At 40.7% G+C, this 17,525-nt stretch overlaps 1 protein-coding gene and 1 long non-coding RNA gene across 11 annotated transcripts in view; one reads left to right on the top strand and one right to left on the bottom strand.

Annotated features, from left to right (window-relative positions):
• FKTN (fukutin) overlaps positions 1 to 12,690 on the bottom strand; it is a 98,005-nt gene extending 85,315 nt beyond the window's left edge. For 4 of the 10 annotated variants that reach the window (XM_063649779.1, XM_063649778.1, XM_063649782.1 and 1 more), the window contains exon 1: positions 12,351 to 12,690. The gene's annotated coding sequence lies outside the window, so the exon portion shown is untranslated. The other 6 variants (XM_063649780.1, XM_063649775.1, XM_063649781.1 and 3 more) reach the window with 4 other exon arrangements.
• Positions 12,210 to 16,480, top strand: LOC129043624 (uncharacterized). Its single transcript, XR_008504484.1, has 3 exons — positions 12,210 to 12,750; positions 13,344 to 13,405; positions 16,171 to 16,480. It is a non-coding gene; the product is annotated as an uncharacterized LOC129043624 (long non-coding RNA).
• The last annotated feature ends 1,045 nt before the right edge of the window (positions 16,481 to 17,525 follow it).

Below are 17,525 nucleotides of genomic sequence, written 5' to 3'. Positions count from 1 at the left end.
CCACATCAATTAAGAACCACTGTTCTAGTTTATGATGGACTCTATCAGAGATAAATATAGAGGCAATAACAATACAGTGTAGTTGCAATGAAGGAATAAGCACGGGTTACTATGGAAGCACAAGGAGAGGCAACTAACCTTGAGGCTTTTACTAGTTTCTATTTTGCATTATAACTGTTAGTGTATATAAATCATCTTCCCCACCAGCCTAAAACTGGCTGAATTAACATCAAGTAATAGTAAGTATGCTAAGTATACTAAAAATACTGCACAATGCTCAAGAGAACAGAAAACTATTTAAATAAAAGTTTTCTGTTCTGCAGGAACTTTTACAATAAAACAGAATTTGAAATATATAAAAAAAAGATTTTTAAAAGAGTTTAAAGCCCCTTAAACTCTCATATCTGGTTCCAACCTTCAAAAAATAAACGTTTAAAAATATAAAAAAATAACGTATGGAGAAATACGGCATAGAACTAAAACAAAAATATTGTTTCTATATATACTTCTTTTTATATGTTACATTTTAGCTATCATAATAAAAACACTAGGGAGGATAGCATTCATTTCCTTACTTACACTTAGGTAAAGTTTCCTAAAGAAGACAGCATATCATCTCTAATGGAAAAGAAAACAAAAAGTATTGCAGAGATAGTAAATTAAAATGAGGCGGTGGTTGGGAGAGAAATGGCAAATGTTTTCAGGAAAAAAAAAGATGTAATGAGGGGAGTTATGAAGTTTAAGTAGCCCAATTATCTTAAAGTTCTAATGCAAATATGAGAAGGTTAATATATAAGTATGGTATATTATGACACAGAATTCTTAGATGAAGTGGAAGCAGGGCATAACTAGTGCATGAACTGAGATCTGGCAATGAAGAAGAAAGAAATGGGCAGATCTGCTTACCAACTAAATCATGAATGGGTTATAGGTGTCAGAGTTAACAATCCTCTCAGTCTTTGGGGTAGCTAGACCCCAAGAGTAGGTCACCTCCAGCCAAGAACACATTGTTTTATCTTTCCTTTCATCTGTTTTTGGTCAAATTTACTATATGTCAAGATGTGAAAAGGCTTGGAAAAAAACTAGTAGTAGATAAAACTCATACACAACTGTGATGAAAAAAGGCACAGGATTTGGAGTTCAAGATAATTCTCGGGCTCTTTCTACAGTGAAGAGCAGCACTGCATACTCTTTTTTATTTATTTATTTACTTTTATTATTATACTTTAACCTCTAGGGTACATGTGCACAACATGCAGGTTTGTTACATATGTATACATGTGCCATGTTGGTGTGCTGCACCCATTAACTCTTCATTTACATTAGGTATACCTCCCAATGCTATCCCTCCCCCTTCCCCCAATCCCACAACAGACCCCGGTATGTGATGTCCCCCTTCCTGTGACCAAGTGTTCTCATTGTTCAGTTCCCACCTATGAGTGAGAACATGTGATGTTTGGTTTTTTGTCTCTGAGATAGTTTGCTGAGAATGATGGTTTCCATCTTCATCCATGTCCCTACAAAGGACATGAACTCATCATTTTTTATGGCTGCATAGTATTCCATGGTGTATATGTGCCACATTTTCTTAATCCACTCTATCATTGATGGACATTTGGGTTGGTTCCAGGTCTTTGCTATTGTGAATAGTGCCACAATAAACATACATGTGCATGTGTCTTTATAGCAGCATGTTTCATAATCCTTTGGGTATATACCCAGTAATGGGATGGCTGGGTCAAATGCTATTTCTAGTTCTAGATACCTGAGGAATTGCCACACTGTCTTCCACAATGGTTGAAGCAGTTTACAGTCCCACCAACAGAGTAAAAGTGTTCCTATTTCTCCACATCCTCTCCAGCACCTGTTGTTTCCTGACTTTTTAATGATCGCCATTCTAACTGGTGTGAGATGGTATTTTATCATGGTTTTGATTTGCATTTCTCTGATGGCCAGTGATGATGAGCATTTTTTTCATGTGTCTGTTGGCTGCATAAATGTCTTCTTTTGAGAAGTGTCTCTTCATATCCTTCGCCCACTCGTTGATGGGGTTGTTTTTTTCTTGTAAATTTGTTTGAGTTGTTTGTAGATTCTGGATATTAGCCCTTTGTCAGATGAGTAGATTGCAAAAATTTTCTCCCATTCTGTAGGTTGCCTGTACATTCTGATGGTAGTTTCTTTTGCTGTGCAGAAGCTCTTTAGTTTAATTAGGTCCCATTTGTCAATTTTGGCTTTTGTTGCCATTGCTTTTGGTGTTTTAGACATGAAGTCCTTGCCCATGTCTATGTCCTGAATGGTACTGCCTAGGTTTTCTTCTAGGGTTTTTATGATTTTAGGTCTAACATTTCAGTCTTTAATCCATCTTGAATTAATTTTTGTATAAGGTGTAAGGAAGGGATCCAGTTTCAGCTTTCTACATATGGCTAGCCAGTTTTCACAGCACCATTTGTTAAATAGGGAATCCTTTCCCCATTGCTTGTTTTTGTCAGGTTTGTCAAAGATCAGATAGTTGTAGATGTGTGGTATTATTCCTGAGGGCTCTGTTCTGTTCCATTGGTCTATATCTCTGTTTTGGTACCAGTACCATGCTGTTTTGGTTACCATAGCCTTGTAGTATAGTTTGAAGTTAGGTAGTGTGATGCCTCCAGCTTTGTTCTTTTGGCTTAGGATTGACTTGGCAATGCAGGCTCTTTTTCGTTTCCATATGAACTCTAAAGTAGTTTTTTCCAGTTCTGTGAAGAAAGTCATTGGTAGCTTGATGGGGATGGCACTGAATCTATAAATTACCTTGGGCAGTATGGCCATTTTCACGATATCAATTCTTCCTATCCATGAGCATGGAAGTTCTTCCATTTGTTTGTGTCCTCTTATTTCATTGAGCAGTGGTTTGTAGTTCTCCTTGAAGAGGTCCTTCACATCCCTTGTAAGTTGGATTCCCAGGTATTTTATTCTCCTTGAAGCAATTGTGAACGGGAGTTCACTCATGATTTGGCTCTCTGTCTGTTATTTGGTGTATAAGAATGCTTGTGATTTTTGCACATTGATTTTGTATCCTGAGACTTTGCTGAAGTTGCTTATCAGCTTAAGAAGGTTTTGGGCTGAGACGATGGGGTTTTCTAGATATACAATCATGTCATCTGCAAACAGGGATAATTTGACTTCCTCTTTTCCTAATTGAATACCCTTTATTTCTTTCTCCTGCCTGATTGCCCTGGCCAGAACTTCCAACACTATGTTAAATAGGCATGGTGAGAGAGGGCATCCCTGTCTTGTGCCAGTTTTCAAAGGGAATGCTTACAGTTTTTGCCCATTCAGTATGATATTGGCTGTGGGTCTGTCATAAACAGCTCTTATTATTTTGAGATATGTCCCATCAATACCTAATCTATTGAGAGGTTTTAGCATGAATTTTGTTGAATTTTGTCAAAGGCCTTTTCTGCATCTACTGAGATAATCATGTGGGTTTTGTCGTTGGTTCTGTTTACATTTTGGACTACATTTACTGATTTACGTATGCTGAACCAGCCTTGCATCCCAGGGATGAAGCCCACTTGATCATGGTGGATAAGCTTTTTGATGTGCTGCTGGATTCGGTTTGCCAGTATTTTATTGAGAATTTTTGCATCGATGTTCATCAGGGACATTGGTCTAAAATTCTCTTTTTTTGTTGTGTCTCTGCCAGGCTTTGGTATCAGGATGATGCTGGCCTCATAAAATGAGTTAGGGAGGATTCCCTCTTTTTCTATTGATTGGAATAGTTTCAGAAGGAATGGTACCAGCTCCTCCTTGTACCTCTCGTAGAATTCAGCTGTGAATCTGTCTGGTCCTGGACTTTTTTTGGTTGGTAAGCTATTAATTATTGCCTCAATTTCAGAGCCTGTTATTGGTCTATTCAGAGATTCAACTTCTTCCTGGTTTAGTCTTGGGAGAGTGTATGTGTCGAGGAATTTATCCATTTCCTCTAGATTTTCTAGTTCATTTGCGTAGAGGTGTTTATAGTATTCTCTGATGGTAATTTGTATTTCTGTGGGATTGGTGGTGATATCCCGTTTATCATTTTTTATTGCATCTATTTGATTCTTCTCTCTTTTCTTCTTTATTAGTCTTGCTAGTGGTCGATCAATTTTGTTGACCTTTTCAAAAAACCAGCTCCTGGATTCTTTGATTTTTTGAAGGGTTTTTTGTGTCTCTATCTCCTTCAGTTCTGCTCTGATCTTAGTTATTTCTTGCTTTCTGCTAGCTTTTGAATGTGTTTATTCTTGCTTCTGTAGTTCTTTTAACTGTGATGTTAGGGTATCAATTTTAGATCTTTCCTGCTTTCTCTTGTGGGCATTTACTGCTACAAATTTCCCTTTACACACTGCTTTAAATGTGTCCCAGAGATTCTGGTATGTTGTGTCTTTGTTCTCATTGGTTTCAAAGAACATCTTTATTTCTGCCTTCATTTCATTATGTACCCAGTAGTCATTCAGGAGCAGGTTGTTCAGTTTCCATGTAGTTGAGCGGTTTTGAGCGAGTTTCTTAATCCTGCGTTCTAGTTTGATTGCACTGTGGTCTGAGAAACAGTTTGTTATAATTTCTGTTCTTTTACATTTGCTGAGGAGTGCTTTACTTCCAACTATGTGGTCAACTTTGGAATAAGTGTGATGTGGTGCTGAGAAGAATGTATATTCTGTTGCTTTGGGGTGGAGATTTCTGTAGATGTCTATTAGGTCCGCTTGGTGCAGAGCTGAGTTCAATTCCTGGATATCCTTGTTAACTTTCTGTCTCATTGATCTGTCTAGTGTTGACAGTGGGGTGTTAAAGTCTCCCATTATTATTGTGTGGGAGTCTAAGTCTCTTTGTAGGTCTCTAAGGACTTGCTTTATGAATCTGGGTGCTCCTGTATTGGGTGCATATATATTTAGGATAGTTAGCTCTTCTTGTTGAATTAATCCCTTTACCATTATGTAATGGCCTTCTTTGTCTCTTTTGATCTTTGTTGGTTTAAAGTCTGTTTTATCAGAGACTAGGATTGCAACCCCTGCCTTTTTTTGTTTTCCATTTGCTTGGTAGATCTTCCTCCATCCCTTTATTTTGAGCCTATGTGTGTCTTTGCACGTGACATGGGTTTCCTGAATACAGCACACTGATGGGTCTTGATTCTTTATCCAATTTGCCAGTCTGTGTCTTTTAATTGGAGCATTTAGCCCATTTACATTTAAGGTTAATATTGTTATGTGTGAATTTGATCCTGTCATTATGATGTTAGCTGGTTATTTTGCTCATTAGTTGATGCAGTTTCTTCCTAGAATCCATGGTCTTTACAATTTGACATGTTTTTGCAGAGGCTGGTACTGGCTGTTCCTTTCCATGTTTAGTGCTTCCTTCAGGAGCTCTTGTAGGGCAGGCCTGGCGGTGACAAAATCTCTCAGCATTTGCTTGTCTGTAAAGGATTTTATTTCTCCTTCACTTATGAAGCTTAGTTTGGCTGGATAGGAAATTCTGGGTTGAAAACTCTTTTCTTTAAGAATGTTGAATATTGGCCCCCACTCTCTTCTGACTTGTAGAGTCTCTACCAAGAGATCAGCTGTTAGTCTGATGGGCTTCCCTTTGTGGGTAACCCGACCTTTCTCTCTGGCTGCCCTTAACATTTTTTCCTTCATTTCAACTTTGGTGAATCTGACAATTATGTGTTTTGGAGTTGCTCTTCTTGAGGAGTATCTTTGTGGCATTCTCTTTATTTCCTGAATTTGAATGTTGGCCTGCCTTGCTAGGTTGGAGAAGTTCTCCTGGATAATATTCTGCAAAGTGTTTTCCAACTTGGTTCCATTCTCCCCGTCACTTTCAGGTACACCAATCAGATGTAGATTTGGTCTTTTCACATAGTCCCATATTTCTTGGAGGCTTTGTTCATTTCTGTTTATTCTTTTTTCTCTAAACGTCTCTTCTCACTTCATTTCATTCATTTGATCTTCCATCACTGATACCCTTTCTTCCAGTTGATTGAATCGGCTACTGAAGCTTGTGCATTCGTCACGTAGTTCTCGTGCTATGGTTTTCAGCTCCATCAGGTCCTTTAAGGACTTCTCTGCATTGGTTATTCCAGTTAGCCATTCGTCTAATCTTTTTTCAAGGTTTTTAACTTCTTTGTGTTGGGTTCAAACTTCCTCCTTTAGCTCAGAGAAGTTTGATCATCTGAAGCCTTCTTCTCTCAACTTGTCAAAGTCATTCTCCATCCAGCTTTGTCCCATTGCTGGTGAGGAGCTGCGTTCCTTTGGAGGAGGAGAGGAGCTCTGATTTTTAGAATTTTCAGTTTTTCTGCTGTTTTTTCCCCATCTTTGTGGTTTTATCTACCTTTGGTCTTTGATGATGGTGATGTACAGATGGGGTTTTGATGTGGATGTCCTTTCTGTTTGTTAGTTTTCCTTCTAACAGTCAGGACCCTCAGCTGCAGGTCTGTTGGAGTTTGCTGGAAGTCCACTCCAGACCCTGTTTGCCTGGGTATCAGCAGAGGAGGCTGCAGAACAGTGAATAATGCTGAACAGCAAATGTTGCTGCCTGATAGTTCCTCTGGAAGTTTCATCTCAGAGGGGTACCCGGCCATGTGAGGTGTCAGTCTGCCCCTACTGTGGGGTGCCTCCCAGTTAGGCTACTCAAGGGTCAGAGACCCACTTGAGGAGGCAGTCTGTCCATTCTCAGATCTCAAGCTCCATGCTGGGAGAACCACTACTCTCTTCCAAGCTGTCAGACAGGGACATTTAAGTCTGGGGAGGTTTCTGCTGCCTTTTGTTCGGCTATGTCCTACCCCCAGAGGTGGAGTCTACAGAGGCAGGCAGGCCTCCTTGAGCTGTGGTGGGCTCCACCCAGTTCAAGCTTCCCAGACCCTTTGTTTACCTACTCAAGCCTCAGCAATGGCAGGTGCCCCTCCCCCAGCCTCGCCGCTGCGTTGCAGTTCCATCTCAGACTGCTATGCTAGCAATGAGTGAGACTCTGTGGGCATAGGACTCTCCGAGCTAGGCACGGGATATAATCTCCTGGTGTGCCATTTGCTAAGGCCGTCGGAAAAGCGCAGTATTAGGGTGGGAGTGACCTGATTTTCCAGGTGCCATTTGTCCCCCCCTTCCCTTGGCTAGGAAAGGGAATTCCCTGACCCCTTGCACTTCCTGGGCGAGGCGATCCCTCGCCCTGCTTCAGCTCACACTCGGTGCACTGCATCCACTGTCCTGCACCCACTGTCTGACAATTCCCAGTGAGATGAACCCAGTATCTCAGTTGGAAATGCAGAAATCACCCATCTTCTGCGTCGCTCACGCTGGGAGCTGTAGACTGGAGCTGTTCCTATTCAGCCATCTTGGAACCCCACTGCATATTCTTTCAGCTTCCCTTTTACATTTGCATTTGTCCTTTGAAGGTATTAGTACGAAAGACTTTTGGTAACTGGTTTACCCTGACACCTCCTCCAGCCCCAGACCCCACTCTTTTGAGAATCACCTAGGTAGGGGTCTGTTTGAACAAATGAATGAATGAATGAATGAATATCAAGAGAGATGATCCAGAAGGTAGGAGTGGGGGGAAGTGGAATCAAAAACCTTCCCTGACACCTAACTTAGGTTCATAAGATGATATGTGCTAGCCTAGCCACATCCTTATGCTGTGGGGTCCCTGACTTATTTGGGGATATTGGGGAGTAAGAGTGAGGCATGGATAGTATGAATCAGAGAGAGAAACTTCCTTCACAAAATTATGACAGCTAAGAGAAATCTGACATAGTTGATTCCATCTTGTTTCTAACCTCCAATCTGTCCTTGGTCATTTCTGGGTGCAGGCCAAGCTAACTTTGAGAGGAATTTAGTTTACAGTTTAACCTAAAGCAAGGATGATAGTAACCTTTTCCAAAACTAAACTGCCTTTGTAAAAGTAATGAAAGTCTACAAGATTAGGATTATGAGAGGGACCTGAATTCTGGTAAAATGTAGTTAAATGATAACCAGTCTTTTTTCCAAAGGACACAGGATTTATATTTTCCCTGGCTATAGAACCTAAGATGGGTCTTTTGAGATATTTTTCAGATCTTTGCATTCTGGACCAGCTGACCCTACCGAGAGGTGAACTAGTGACTCATGACCCAATCAGTCACATGGCTCCCCACCCAGAGGTGGACTCAGCACACAAGGACCATTTTTCACACCCTTACGATCGCATCCCCAGCCAACCAGCAGCCCTCATTCCCTAGTCTCCCGCCCACCAAACTAAAAACTATCCTTGAAAAACTAACCACCAAGTCTTTGGCGAGACTGATTTGAGTAATAACTCCTTTGCACAGCCAGCATCATTGTTAAGTAAGCTCTTTCTTTACTGCAGTAGCACGGTCTCAGTGAACTGGTTTCGTTTGTGCAGTGCACAGCAAGAACCCTTCAGGCAATTCATTAAAACAGAAATGACATTCAAATATGCCCTGAACAAAAAAAACAGGAGGCTGAACTACAGAGGAAAGAGAGTAGTGTAATTAGGAAAAGGTATAGTTAGAGAGAGGAGGTAGCAGATTGGCAGGCATAAAGAGAAAATGCCTCTGAAAATGTATTCAGAGGTCAGACCAAAAAAAAAAAAATCAACATTTTTCAGCTGTTCTCAAAAGCCAAAAATATCCCAGTAGCAACAGCTACTATCAAATCTTCCCTAATACTGTTGGTCTTTCTTATTGTCCATTTCTTTTCCTTTGACTGCTAACTTCTCACAACTGTCAGCAGCTTGGAAGTAAACATTAGACTGCAAAGGGTTAAGAAGTTTCTTTACCTGCTTACCATTCATGCACTTAATCCTTTGCAATATAACCTCTACCTACACATGCTGTCACTTGAAGATAAAAAGCTAATGAAATTTATAGTTTCTCCAGTAGATGCTCCAGAAAAATCATAAATACATAGTTACTTCTTTCTGAATGACTATGGTGTAAGAGGGTTTTGGAAAAAGAGTGGCTGAAATGAAAGATCTAGATAAGACAGGTTAGCAGGAAGGGAGGTGAAGACAGCAAGGATTGTCTTTGGGTTGGGAGGAGTGTAGGTGCTTTTATTTTTTTTCCTTATTTATCTTACGTGAACATCAATTGATTTTGTAATAAGAAAAAAACTACTAAGTTTTTTTAAAACTTTAAAAATTCTTCTCTCATCCTAAATGAAATGACAAATATTCATTTACTACAGCCCACATGTAATTGTGTTAATGTCTCCCCATTTTTGAAGTAACACAAGTTTTTATTTTTTTAAGAAATGGGGTCTTCTCTGTCACCCAGGTTGGAGTGCAGTGTCACAATCATAGCTCACTGCTGCCTCAAACTGCTAGTCACAAGCAATCCTCCCACCTCAGCCTCTTGGGCACCTGGAATGACTACAGGCATGAGACACTGTCCAGCTCCCAAGGTTTGCTTTTTTTTTGTTTTTGTTTTTGTTTTTGTTTTTTGAGACGGAGCCTCACTCTGTCACCAGGCTGGAGTGCAGTGGCGCAATCTCAGCTCACTGCAAACTCCACCTCCCAGATTCAAGTGATTCTCCTCCCTCAGCCTCCCGAGTAGCTGGGACTACAGGCACGTGCCACCACGCCTGGCTAATTTTTGTATTTTCAGTAGAGACAGGGTTTCATCAGGTTGGTCAGGATGGTCTCGATCTCTTGACTTCGTGATCCACCCACCTTGGCCTCCCAAAGTGCTGAGATTACAGGCGTGAGCCACTGTGCCTGGCCCCCAAATTATTTTTAAGTGACTCCCTCAAGAATGCAAGTACTTAATTGCTTAGTTCTGGACACATGGGTATTTATCTTAATAAAACCATACAGCAAATAGAATCAAACACAGGGCTTAGAGTGTGACATGTACTTAGTGCAACACTTAAATTGTCAATGTATAAACGTATGTAAAATCTGGATGAATGTTCCCAAAAATATTAATAATCGTTATTTCTGGGTAGGGAGAATTAGGAGTGATTTTTACATGGTTCTTTATACTTTTCTATATTGTTCCAATATTTGTATGAGCATATGTTATTTTCATAAGAAGTAAAAATTATTTTATCCTAAGAGAAACAGATGATGCGTAGTGGTAGTGGCTTAATAATGGCCATATTTGCTAAACAGGATCTAGATTCTTGTCACTTAAAAGTATGGTCCTAAGAACATCAGTATCACATTGGAGCTTGTTAGCAATACAGAATTTTCAGCCCCCATGTACTGATTCATAATCTACATTTTAATAAAATCTTCAGATGATTCACATGTACATTAAAATTTGAAAAGCACCGATGTAGATGCTAAGGGCTTTACATGCAGGGAGGATAAGAACAATGTCTACCTTGCTCGTCGTTATATCCCTAGAACCAGCAGTGCTTGAAACATATAAATATTTGTTGAATAAATAAATATGTAAATGATACCACTTCTGGGTAGACAATTAGGCAGTGGAGATTATATCTACTTGAATTATTTATTTTCTGCCAGAATTCCCAGAAGTAGGTGCTTATTATTTGCTGTAAATGCTGTTAAATTAGTTTAATAACAACACTGGGCCCCTGAGAATCTACAACTATATGTAACTTTTTTAAAAAGAACTCCTTCCTTGCTCTTAGCTCTGAGATCCACATGCCTCCTTCAATAATTTCTCCAACCTCCTCTCTATGGGTATGGCCTATAGTTACTCTCTCTACAATCTCTCCCTGAAAGCAAATCCATTCTCAAGATTTTAACTACCACCTGTGAGAGAAAACACTATTTAAATTACAGTCCATGAACTCTATCTTCCTATATTTTCAACTCTATTTCCTGCACCTCACCTCAAATTTAACATGTTCAAAATTAACTTTTTTTTTTTGAGACAGAGTTTCGCTCTTGTTGCCCAGACCGGAGTGCAGTGGCCTGATCTTGGCTCACTGCAACCTCTGCCTCCCAAGTTCAAGCGATTCTCCTGCCTCAGCCTCAGGAGTAGCTGGGATTACTGGCGCCCGCCACCACACCCGGCTAATTTGTTGTATTTTTAGTAGAGATAGGGTTTCACCATGTTGGCCAGGCTGGTCTCCAACTCCTGGCCTCAGGTGATCCACTCGCCTCAGCCTCCCAAAGTGCTGGGATTACAGGCGTGAGCCACTGCATCCAGCCCCAAAATTAACAATTTTATTCTCTGTCAACTATCTTCCTCTCCCCGTCCAGAAGAAAGTAACTAGCTCTCCATTCTCACAGTTTCTAGTTTTACAGGTTTTAGAGAAGAGAGATCAGCTGGCCCAACATCACCTTATGGAGAATAGGCTCTAGAAGAATTAAATGACAGCCAAGAGGCTAGTTATTGGCAACATCAGCACTCTACCATCTACATCACTTTATTCCCAGTACACTATCGCATGATGGAATTCAACAGAATTCCCATTTTTGCCAACAGCACTTAAACTTACTTTTTAGAAACGCAGATTAAAAATATCATCACCCAGATCCAAGAAATCAAGTCTTGCGTATTGTTCTTTCGGCATTTCCCCGGTTCCTTTCTTATTCCTTGTCAGAACACCCTGCACCTCCTTTCCACTAAGAGTTCTTTCATCATTCAATGCCAGCCTTCCCAAATCCTCTACCCTCACTAAACATATGTCCACAAATAGAATCGCTAAAATATAAATGCTTATTCCTGCATTTGATATCTTTGTCCATGGCCCAACAGAGATGGTTTCAAATCGTTCAACCTATTCATCCTCAGAGTCTAGCTCAAACACAGCCTTTTCTACTGGGCTTCCATCTGCCCAATTTCTAATATACTGCTCTATTATTCACTTTGTCTTTTGTTCACAGCTTGATTTTTACTGACTGGAAACGTGCTATCTTCAAAAGCATAAAGAATCTGATATATCATCTAGGTCCTTTTTTTTTTCCCACATCTGACAAAACTGAAGCCAAGAGAAATGTGGCTTACCTCATGTTAACTGAGAAATTGTAAACTTCAGGCCGGGCGCGGTGGCTCACGCCTGTAATTTCAGCACTTCGGGAGGCCAACGCGGACGGATCACCTGAGGTCAGGGGTCACTACACTAACCCGGCTACTACAAGAGTCTCGATCGTCCTCCAACCTTTCATCTGTCCGAGGATTAAGATTTTACCTGATGACACGCCCAGAAGTGCGGGAAGGACTGGTCAAGTGGAAGTCTGCCACGCTATGCTCGTGGACTGACTGAGGAGTACCCAGCCCGGAGCGCGCTCAGCCTGTGGCCGGCCTCCCCACCAAGGAGTAGGCAGGTGCCCAGAATGCTGGAGGATGCCCGCTAAGGGCACCCGAGTCACCAGCGGCACCTGTCTGAAGGCGCCCACCCATCCCCGGGTACCGACCTGAGCCTCCCATACCTTACCTCACTCAACAGCAGCTGCAGCCGCTCCGCTTTACGGCACTCACAGCAACCGCTGCAAAAGCGGCCGTCAAGTGCTGAGCGGCGGAGGCTGGCTTGGTTCCTGCTGGGGGGTTCCCAAGGTCCAGCCTCAGCCTCGGCTTTCTTGTGACTCTTGTCGCATCCTCACCGCTAGAAGTTCACTGAGCCCTGGCGATTCCTCGCTTTTATAATCTAGCCACTTAGCCAAAGCCCTCTTTTATCTCTTGCCTAATTGACAACTACAGCAGCGCCCTGAGGCAATCTGAGAGTTTAAGAAAAGTTCTCAAACGCTTTCGACAGCGGACGATGAACTGGAGGCAGCAGCTGAGCTGTTTTCCAAGCCCGTTAAATGTGAACTTCTGATAAACGAGTGATTTTTTTAGTGCGTGTGCTTTGCTAGAGGGATTCAGCATAACTCCCTGAAGTTTGGTTTGGATACAATTAGTAGAGATAGGGGATAGAGTGGAAAATAGCAGCTGCGTTCACTATTGCTCATGAAGTTGAGGTGCCTTTATGACATTCAAGATTCAGCGACCTGTTGCCCTCCAGTTTAAGGCTGGATACAATTTTGGACCTGATTAACTTTTTTCTTTTCTTTTTTTGTAGAGACGTTGGGGGCTAGCAGGGCGGGGGGTGGCGGGGTTGGGGGGGGGAGGGCGTCCTCACCATCTTGCCCAGGCTGGTCTCGAACTCGTGGCCTCAAGCGATCCTCCCACTTTGGTTCTTTTAACGGTGTAATCCAAAACATGGTTGTTAAGGCTCAGATATTAATCTTGTTATAAATTTTTGAAGACCATAAATCACTAAACCAGTTACTGTAATTATAATTTATTTCTACAAAACGGAAAATACTCCCATCATATATTTGTTTTCTAAGCTTTGTTTTTAATTCTATCAGTACAGAAAGAAAAGCAAGAAAAATCTTCCTCACTTCCTAGAGGTTGACTTTTACCAACTTTTTATTTTTCTTTCCAGAAATTTCCTATGTACATAGAAGCTTACTGTTGAAGTCCTCCCATCCAATGCACTCAGAACGGGTAGGTACTTAGTAGGTTAATAAAAAAAAGTGGAAGTTTACACCAAGAGGAAGTAAGTTATCAAAGCTTAATGGCATCATTAACACAGGTGCTAACGTGATGGGACATGGGAAAACTTGAGCATCACATACTTGCTATTGATTGAAACACATCAAATATAAAAAGTCTTGAGTTTATAATGACTCCTTAAAAAATAAAATTCAGTCGTGATTGAAGGTTGCCAGGTTGAAGATTAAATATTCTAAAACTTGATAAGGGAAAACATCAAGCATTTATCCTGCCTTTCTTGTATGAACTGAATTTTAGTGTAACCAAAATACTTACAAGAGTTCCAGCTAATAAATGGAGAATGATAAAACAATCACGATTTTGCAACTCCTAATAAAATAATCGAAAAGGCAAAATCAATAGATGATAAAATTAAGGTGAAAGGTTGATGGGGAACTTTATAATAGACTGGCACTACCTGAACCCACTGATCTTAATCTCACTAAATTTGGGACAAGCATATATTATGTACTTCCTGATGTGATAGAAAGTACACAGCCACACCTGGGTGAAGGATTCTTGCCTAAAAATTGAACCTGCATTTACTCAAAGTCTAGATCTAACACACGATATAGAGAAGCAACTAAATTCAGAAAACGGGACATCCTACCAGACAAATTCCTCAGTTTTTTTCATAAATGGCATTTAAAAGCAGAGGGAACTACTGTAAAATCAAAGATTTAAGAGATGTAACAGAGTACAATGTGTGGACCCTGTCTGGATCCTGATTTGAACAAGCTAACTGTAAAAAGGTATTTTTGAGACAACTGAAATTTTAGTATGGACTGATCCATTAGATAATAGTACAGAATTACTGTTAATTTTGCTAAGAATGTTAACAGAATGTGGCTGTTTTTAAAAGCCATCATGGAGGCATACAGCATACTTACAGGTGACATTTTAAAACAAAATAGATGGCACAAACATGGCAAAATGTTAACAATTGATTAGGTGATGAGCACAAAGCACTGGCTTTCTACTTTTCTGTATATTTGGAAATTATAATTAAAAGTAACAGGAAAAGGGAAAAATTATCAGGTTCTTAGAAATAAATACGTTTCAAGTGTATAACAAATCTAGTTCTGAATAAACCTTTTTAAAAAGGCAGTTTCAGTAGAGGGTTACAATGGCCAATCTTCTGTTTTGAACTAAGTTCATTTTAAGTATGGACCAACTGATTAGAGTATCTCACTGTTTTTCTTACAAAACCATAGACATAATGCATCATCCATCATTTGTAGTTTCTGTTTCTGTAAAATGGACCAGGAACTTAAAGATACAAGTGAAGGAATATACATTTGGAGTCCTGGAATTTATTTTTAAAAATCTTCCCCTATCACAATTACTTTGGCCACAACTAACTTTGCAACTTTTTAAACTCTTCATCTCTAATGGTTCCCCTACTTTTCTTATAAGTACCTTTTCATACTCATTTCATATTTATATTGGTTTATATATTTATATAATTGGTTTACATACTTATATGACTACAACAGTGACTACCACCTGCATAAGCAGGTTTGGGAACAAACATAACTGAAGGTAAATATACAACTCAACTGGTGGCAGTGTTACTTATCAAGCATACTGAAAGGTCAAATGTGAGCCCTCAGCTCATGGCAAACATCAGTCAGTATGCTTTAATCTGGATAGCAAATACAGTTGAAAGAGGGGGTACAATGATGCATAAAAACAGCCTCTCTTACAAGTAAATATTCATGTTCTATAAACCACTCAGCTGTGCACACATGTAAGGATCCTGGCAGACTCCTAACATTTGTAGGGTCTGGGCCAAGAATACAAATGAAAGCCAACCCTGACATATTTTCAGTGTCTAAATAGCTGAGCGTTAACCAACAAATAAAATGTTATACTCTTCTACTTTAACATATATTCTCAAGGAACAGAAATCTATGTTCAAATATGCGATTCGCAGATTCTTCAGAAGTGTACTAGAAAATGATGCTAGGTTGGCCTGCCCTTCCCTGATCCCCTGGGTCTCTTTTTACTTCTAGCTTAAGCCTGCCACAGGGGCCTATCATGCATGCATGTGGACAACTCAGTCTGCACATCCAAGCTTCATCTGTACTTCCCACAAACTGCCAGCCATAGGGGTATATACATCTGTAGTAGTCTTTTTTCAGGATGGATTTGGACAAAAGGCCCGCACATATCCTGGAAGCAAGCTTCAGGCTGATAAGGCAAGGAATCCTGGGGTTCTGGCTGATAACATAGTATAGAATTCTGTGGGTAGGAACATGGATTCCAAGTAGGCATAGTCCCTTGGCTCCTCAATTTTTCATCCCATGAAGAGAGGCACAGCAAGAGTGTGGGGAACCGGTTAGTTAGCTTACCTTAGGTAGGTAACAAGAGAAGGGTTCTGGAGAGCCCCTGGCCCATGAGTCAGTGCCTCATCCCCAGATAATATAAAAAGCAGCCTGGGAAAAAAGCTGCAGGCACCAATAAGGGAACTAGCACAGGGTGTTGTGCCTGGAGACATGCCCATGACTGCACAGATGGAAAAACCTACAGCCCATTTGGATAAAAACTTGCACAAACCTCCAGCTCACTCAGATAAGGGAACAAGGCCTGGCACAGAAATGCCTTTGTCCTTTGTATTGTCAGCAGGTTCCCAGGAAAAGTTTATTCTCCTTTTGTAGGCATGGGCACAGTGGGCTCTGTTAAGTTCCTATGGGCGCTCTACTTTCCTTTATTAGGACTGTAAGTCCAGCTGCTGTGTATCATCACCTCAGTCCGATTGGTCCTCGGCCACACCTTCACTTCAGCTTCTGATAGGTCCTGGGCCAAGCTAAGCAGCATCTATGAATCATTTAACCTCCTGACTGGTCCCGGGCCAAGCCGAGTCACGCATTCGCCAAGACAGCCCACAGACTAAGCACATTCCTTCCCCTTCCGTCCATAAAAACCTGGACCCCAGCCTCATGGTGGGCACTCTGGTTCGGGACCCCCTCTCTGCTGGCAGAGAGCTTTCTTCTTTCACCTTATTAAACTTTCACTCTAACCTCACCTTTGTGTCCGTGCTCCATCATCGTCGTGGAGGTAGGACAAGAACTCCAGGTGTTATCTCAGACAACAAAAGACTGTTTCAATAACATAGTATATAAGTGGGTAAAGAAACATGCATTCCAAGTAGGCATAATCCCTTGGCTCCTCAATTTTTCATGCCATGAAGAGAAGCACAGCAAGAGTGTGTGGTGATCAGGTCAGGGTCCCCTCTTACCCAAGTATACGTGCATGCACACACCCGTGGTATCATCATGTATATATTGCTGGATGACTTTTTTCTGTCTAATATCATGAATACACTTCCATTAACAGCATATCCTTTAACAGCTGTGTAGGATCACATAGAAATACCACAATCTAACCATCTGCTCTTGTGCTGACCTTGTGCAAAAATAAATAAATAAATACGAATACACCATGCAGTATAAATGTAAAATGGGGTTTAGTAAGGAAAAGCTTGGGCAGAATAGTAGAGCACACATAATATCCTGAGCTCTTATGCCACAGAACTCCCAGCCAGGCACAAATGAACTGGTATACCAAGGAAAAGGTTCTAGTTAAGCCAATTGTCATAATGGTCTATATAACATTTATTGGGGAGGGGAATGTGCAGAATATATAGTATCTAGACCAATACTTAATAATGGTAGTTTGCTGGTGTAGCAAGTTAGAAAAGGGGAGCCTTCAAAATTCTGTTATCACATTCTTTTGTTGAGGCAACTTGGGCCTTTTGAACCAGTTCTGTGCCTTGCTACCAAAAAAGGAAAAGGAATTTACCTCCAAGTCCATCCAAATTTGTAGGTCTTCAATTAATAATTAGGTTGCTACTATTAGCTATGGTAATGCTGCAATGAACATTGGCTTTTTCTGAGTATATATGTAAGAGAAATACTTATAAAGGAAATTAAGGAGCATGTGCATTTAAAAATCTTAACATTGCTAAAATTGTTCTCCAGAAATGCTGCACCCATTCACTCTCCATCTTCTATAGTGGTTTATCGATCAATCTTTGTCCATTCTTCTTCCTGTGACTCAAGACTATCCA

The sequence above is a fragment of the Pongo pygmaeus genome, chromosome 13 (assembly GCF_028885625.2).
Source record: "Pongo pygmaeus isolate AG05252 chromosome 13, NHGRI_mPonPyg2-v2.0_pri, whole genome shotgun sequence".
Lineage (NCBI taxonomy): Eukaryota > Metazoa > Chordata > Mammalia > Primates > Hominidae > Pongo > Pongo pygmaeus.
Note: the sequence above shows the minus strand (reverse complement) of the source record. Positions and strands in the feature narration are given on the sequence as shown.